Below are 6,215 nucleotides of genomic sequence, written 5' to 3' on the forward strand. Positions count from 1 at the left end.
GCTAAGAGAAATTACAGTCAAGTTGTCAAAATCAAAGATAGGGGATTTGGGCAACCCTGAGATCAAAGTGACTTATCACATACAAGGAAGACGTGGTAAGACTATTAATTTCTCACGGCAATCTTGCCAGGCAGAAGGGTACACAATGACATATTCAAGTGCTAAAGAAAATAATGTCAAGTAATACATGACCAAAGTCGCTCCAAAAATAAAGCAGAAAGGCCTTCCCAGATAAACAGGAACCAAAGGAATTCATCATCACTGCATTTATTAAAATAAGAAATGCTAAAGAGAATTTTTAATTGAAATGAAAGTATAAGAGTCTTACACAAGCATATAAAGGTAGAAAGCCCAATGGTGAAGGTAAATGCATAGTCAAATGCAGACTACTAAAATATCATAATTTACAGTATGTAAATTAATTTCATTTATGGTACTAGACATAAATGAAAAATAAATACAGCTATAAAAATATAATTTGTGATAGTAATGACACCATGTAAGGGTAGAGGGCTGAAGGTGTGGCCCAGTGTCAGAACATTCACTGATTATACACAAAGTCTGGGCTCAATCACAAGCATCCCCAAAAGAATTCAGAAATAAAATAAAATGTAAAAATTGTATGTACTATTAAAGATAAGCTGCAGTCAGCTTGAAGTCAGTGTTATAAATATAAGTCATGCTATGCAAACTATGGTAAACACAGAAACAATACCTGTAGATTATGCACAGAGGTAAGTAAGATTGCAACTATCCACTGCTAATAAGTCAGAAAAACACAGAGAAGAAAAGACTGCAAAAACTATAAGATAGACAGAAAACAATTACTAAAAGGTAGTCTTACGTTCTTCTCTATAATAAATTGTTTTGAATACATTGATTAAATCCCCTGGTCATAAGACATAAGAGCATTTGAAGCAGTGGTTCTCATCCTTCCTGATGCTGCAACCCTTTAATACCTAATGATGTGGTGACCCCAACCATAAAATTATTTTTGCTACTTCATAACTGTAATTTTGCTACATTGTGAATCATAATGTATATATTTTCAGAGATAGAGGTTTGCAAAGGGATCACAACCCACAGGTTGAGAACTGCTGATCTGAATGGATTTAAAAACAACAACAACAACAAAAATCCAACTATTTGCTGTCTACAAGAGATACACTTTAGATTTAAAGGCATGCACAGGATAAAAATAAGATATAGAAAATGATGTTTCTTACAAACAATAATGAAAAGAGAAGAGAGTCTGCTATTCACATTCCAGGAAAAGATAATTTAAGTTGTTGTTTTTTTTTTTTTTTTAAAAAAAAAAAAGGCATGAAAGACAAAGAAGGGTATATGTAATGATAAAAGCAGCCAATTCACCAGAATTTGTATTCAGGGCACTCAAATATATGAAGCAAACATTGACAGCACTGAAGAAATACACAGCAACATAAAACAGCAGGAGATTACAATATTCCACTATCAATAATAGAGAGGACACTCAAACAGAAATCAGTAAATAAACCATAGGCTTGAAAAGAAAAAATAGGCCAGATGGACTAAACTCACATATGAAGAATATTCTGTCTAGTGGACACAGAACTCACCATTCCCAAGTGTAATGAGACATTCTACAGTATAGACTGTTAGATCACAAAAGGTCTTAAATTAAATAAGGTTTAAGTCATATCAAACATCATTTCCATTCCTAACAAAATGAAAGTAAAAATCAAAAATTCTCAAACACATGTAAATAAATAACTTACTCTTGTATAGTCAATGGGCCAAAGAATAAATCAAGATAAATTGAAAATGTCTTGAGACTAATGATAAAAAAAAGGTCTAAGACTTAAGTTATCTAACATGATACAGTATGTATAGTTAACAATACTCTGCACTTAAAACTTTAATGTTAATTTAATGTTATATATCTTTATTATGATTAAAATCAAACTTAAAACTTGTTAAATGAGAAATAAATAGCAGCTATATTACAAAAAAATATTATTCAGATATAGACAGTCGAGAACAAGGCTTCCTAAACTTTCCACTCACAACCCTTTTATACCTGAGAAATTTTTACATGACCATTGATATATAGGTATATAAAATAGGTATATATTAACTGGTAACAAATTTTAAAAATATTTTAAAGCAATTATTTGGTATACATACAATTTGACCATTTATTAAAAATTAAATCAAATTTTCTTACTAATAAGATGGACATGCTTGCTAATGTTCACATAAAGAACTGAATCTTGAGTGATTTTATACTGAAGGATACAGAACATCTTGAATATTTATTCAGGTGATCAATGTTTATTTTTATAATCATCAATTCTGAGAACACCATTCTGCATAAATACATAGTACAAAATGCAGGAGTATGTTTAGATCCGTTTCAGAAATTATGAGAAACTGCCCTAATCACAAAACAAAATTCATTGAATGTTTTCTCTTTGTAATTTTTATATATTTTAACTAAAAATAATTATAACACTTTTCCTCTTCCCTTTTCTCCCTCTAGCTACTCCCAAAGTTCCCAAAAATCTTAAATTGATAGCCTCTTCTTGTTCCATTATTACTGTTACATGTATATATGCACAAGTATATAAATACAATCTGCCGGGTCCATTCTGTTGCTTGCTTTATATATATGTGGTTTCAGAGATGCTGTTTGTATTAAATAACTAATGTTGGAGCTTATTCCTGATAGAACATAACTCTCTCATTCTCAGCAGTCATCAGTTGCCTGTAGTTCCTTATCCAGGGATGTGACTCTGAGATTTTCCCTTCCATGTCAACATGTCTATTGATACTGCCATTGTTCAGATCTTGCTTATGCAGACATTGCTAGGAGGAAGTGTTTCACAGCAGACTTCCTGGGGTTTTAGTTCTTACAATCTTCCCATCCCCTTTTCTGTGATGTTTGCAGAACCATAGATGGAAGAGTTGTGATGCAGTTGTATCTGTTGGGGCTGGGTTCCACAGGACCTGTTGATGTCTGCTTCATGTCCAGCTGTGGATTTATGTGATGATCTTCACCTCCCGTAAAGAGAAGCTTGTTGATAAAAGGTGACAGTTACACTTATCTGTGGGGATAAGGATAAGATTTAGAACATAGTCAGGAGTTAACTGGTCTAACAGAATGGTGGTAGGGTGTCCTCTAAGAGCTCCAACCTCACTAGCCAGGGAAAGTTGGATAGGTTTCCAGTACCATGTACAGTTTTCCTCCCGTTGAATTGGCTGAAGTACAATTAAACAGTCATTGGTTACCACCAACATGCGGGTGCCACTTACCTCACACGTTGGCTGCCTTTGTGGATATCTTGCCATTCTGGTCACGCCATGGGTGGTAGGTATCACAGCTGGGTAGGACTACTAATTGCTTCCCTCTCTTGGCAGTTTGCACAGTGTTTTCTGGTACCCTGGAAGCTAGACCACAGGAAAGAGGCTTTCAGGTCAGATCCAGCTCAAGTCATTTGAGTATTGTGTCCTAGGTGTGCAGTGTATGGGTACAGCAGTAGGGGTTTTAGCTTCAGACTCTGAGAGGCAGCCAAGGGCAACAAGAGTAGACTATACTGTTTGGGGAGTCTCTTGAATTACCCTGACCAGTCACTCAAAAGGAGATGTCCCATGCCTATTCCTGGGAGGTTTGTTAGTCTGTTTCTTGTGGGGAGCACTGTCAGACCCAATGGTGTAACTTCCTTTAAGGTATATACATACACACATACCCATAAATATATGTGTGTATCTTATACGATTTTAGGTAAATATAAAATAAGATCCTTGGTACTTTATTAAATAACCTTGGTGTTATTTCTTCTTCCTCCTCCTCCTGCTTTATGGACTTTCCTTGCTCACCAGACAATCCCCTCCCCAGTTTTCTTTTTCCTGCTTCATATCCCTGCTATTCCTGTCTCGAGTCCCTTGCCCTGCTATGGCCTCTTTATACTTTCCTGGCTTCTGTGGCTACTCCACGTTGTATACTCACATCTGAAGATTTGGAGCTAGAAACTGCGCATAAGAAAGAACATACAGCATTTGTCTTTCTGGGTTACCTCATTCAGTATAATCTTTTCTAGGTCCATCTGTTTACCAAGCAAAGGTAGCTCATGAACCCACTGAATTATATTTTTTTTAAATAAAATCAACTCAGCAACTCAAACAGCAATTTTTAAAATCAAATAATAATCTAAAGCAATGCAATACAAATATACACTATTTTGATCTTGAATGCTGAGGAATAGATACATCTCCCCTCCCCCACCCTACCGCCCTGTTAAAACACTGTAGAAGAGCAGAAAATTTTGTATGGACAGTACAAACACTGAAATTTATAATACACACTAGTCTCCAATCAGAGCCATGTGTTGCAAACAGCATTCATAGGCTCAGCACAGCATGACAGCAAGCAGCAGGGCAAAGTGTGCCTGTGCTCTCCAAACCAAGGCTGCAGTGAAGTCACATGATGTAACACAGGTGAGCACTGTCAAAAACACCTCAGAATCATTACACATCAAACTTAGAATTCATTTTTGTTTTTTGCATATTCAGAAACCTTTCTCTGAGGCTAGAGAGACGGCTCAGCAGTTAAAGGCTCACAACCAAAGATCCAAGAAACCGTTCACTGTTGTCAGCTATTGTGAACCCCTACACACATGCACACACACACACACACACACACACACACACACACACACACACAAATTGTACAATTTCACACAGGGCCATGACTCCTAAAATAAGAAGCTGGGTCTCAGTCATCTAATCCAGTGGCTCTGAAACAGTGAGATCATTCTTCATTTATCAGATTCCTGTAAAACCAAAATGGAAATCATAAAAGTGAACCACTAGTGTTGCGTTGAGTTTTTCAGGAGATACCCAGATGCCAGACAGTACAGGTAAAGCTCCAGATCCCCAGGAACCTTGATCTAATCAGGAATGACATCACTGACAAAGAAGTCTGGGTCTGGGAAGGAATAGTCCTCATGTTGAAGTACCCAGAATGCCCAGCGAAGAATCAAGGCCATGGAGACAAAGGTACAGGTGATGATGGGTTTGGAAGAATGCTTAAGACTAACCACCAGTCAGTACACAGTTCCAGCTTCAGTAGTTTTGAATGTCTATTTGTTTCTGTTATAGAAACAACAGCCTTTCATTAAAAGAACTTCTGAAATTGCAAAGAGCAGAAAAGAAAAAACATATAATCTCAACAGTTATGTACACAACCATTAACATGTGAATGTTTTCTGTCTTTAAATGAATAGATTGTTGGGTTTTTGCTGAACTGTGTTCATTCTGTGTGTTCGATTTTGCATCCTGCTTTTTTCACACAGTTACAGCATAAGCATTTTCCATTTGTAAACAACATTTTCGTTCATGGCTTCACAATGTGCTTTGATGTGGTTGTACTGCGTGGAATATTTATTTCTAATTTTTCACCACTTTGAATAATATTTGAATGAGCATGTATATACAGTAGTGGAACCACCTTTTTAATGATATACCTGAGGAGAAAATATGAAGTCAAAGAGTCTTAAGCATTTTCACACATCTTGGCAAATCACTTTCATACTTCATTTATATGCAATACAATCTTTAAAATTCTAAAAATAGAGATAAAAGTATTCACCATTATTCCCCCTAGGTCTGGAGGCTGACAACTAGTAAGTATTCTAGTATATTCTTTCACCATCATTTGAAAATGCATACATTATATATACTCACTTATATGTAATTACTAAATTAAGACCATTGTATATAGGTCTGTAACAGTTTAGTTCTTAATAGTTTAGTCCTACGTCAAAAATGATACTTCAGGGGCTGGGGAAATGACTCGGTGAGTAAAGTGATCTTCACACAAGCATGAAGATCAGAGTTCAGATCCCCAGAGCAAATATCAAAACCCAGAATGGTGGCTGGTGCCTGTAACCCCAGTATTATCTAGGGTGACAGAAATTAGGCAGAGCTCAGAGGCTCACTAGCCAGCCAGAAACACTTAGCTCCAGATATTTTTATACTTACTGTGAAAGACACCTGTCTTGGCCAACTAGAAAGCCAGGAAATGCCCAACACTCTCTCCTTGCCCTGTGTGTCTTTCCCTGCCCCCTGTGGTTTGTAAGAGAGGTGACCTTCCTGAACTCACTGGATTGATTATGTTAAAAGCAGAGGAGGAGGCCTGCTCCTGACACTTGGGAAATGAGCCCAGTGGGATCTCC

General features: G+C 36.6%; 1 long non-coding RNA gene across 1 annotated transcript; it reads right to left on the reverse strand.

The window, feature by feature from the left end:
- Positions 1-1,317: 1,317 nt before the first annotated feature.
- LOC131905043 (uncharacterized) lies at positions 1,318-4,230 on the reverse strand. The gene is made up of 2 exons (XR_009377836.1): positions 3,295-4,230; positions 1,318-3,086 (listed from the first exon to the last, which is right to left on the reverse strand). It is a non-coding gene; the product is annotated as an uncharacterized LOC131905043 (long non-coding RNA).
- Between the last annotated feature and the right edge of the window lie 1,985 nt (positions 4,231-6,215).

This window comes from Peromyscus eremicus, chromosome 2 (assembly GCF_949786415.1).
Source record: "Peromyscus eremicus chromosome 2, PerEre_H2_v1, whole genome shotgun sequence".
In the NCBI taxonomy this organism is placed as follows: domain Eukaryota; kingdom Metazoa; phylum Chordata; class Mammalia; order Rodentia; family Cricetidae; genus Peromyscus; species Peromyscus eremicus.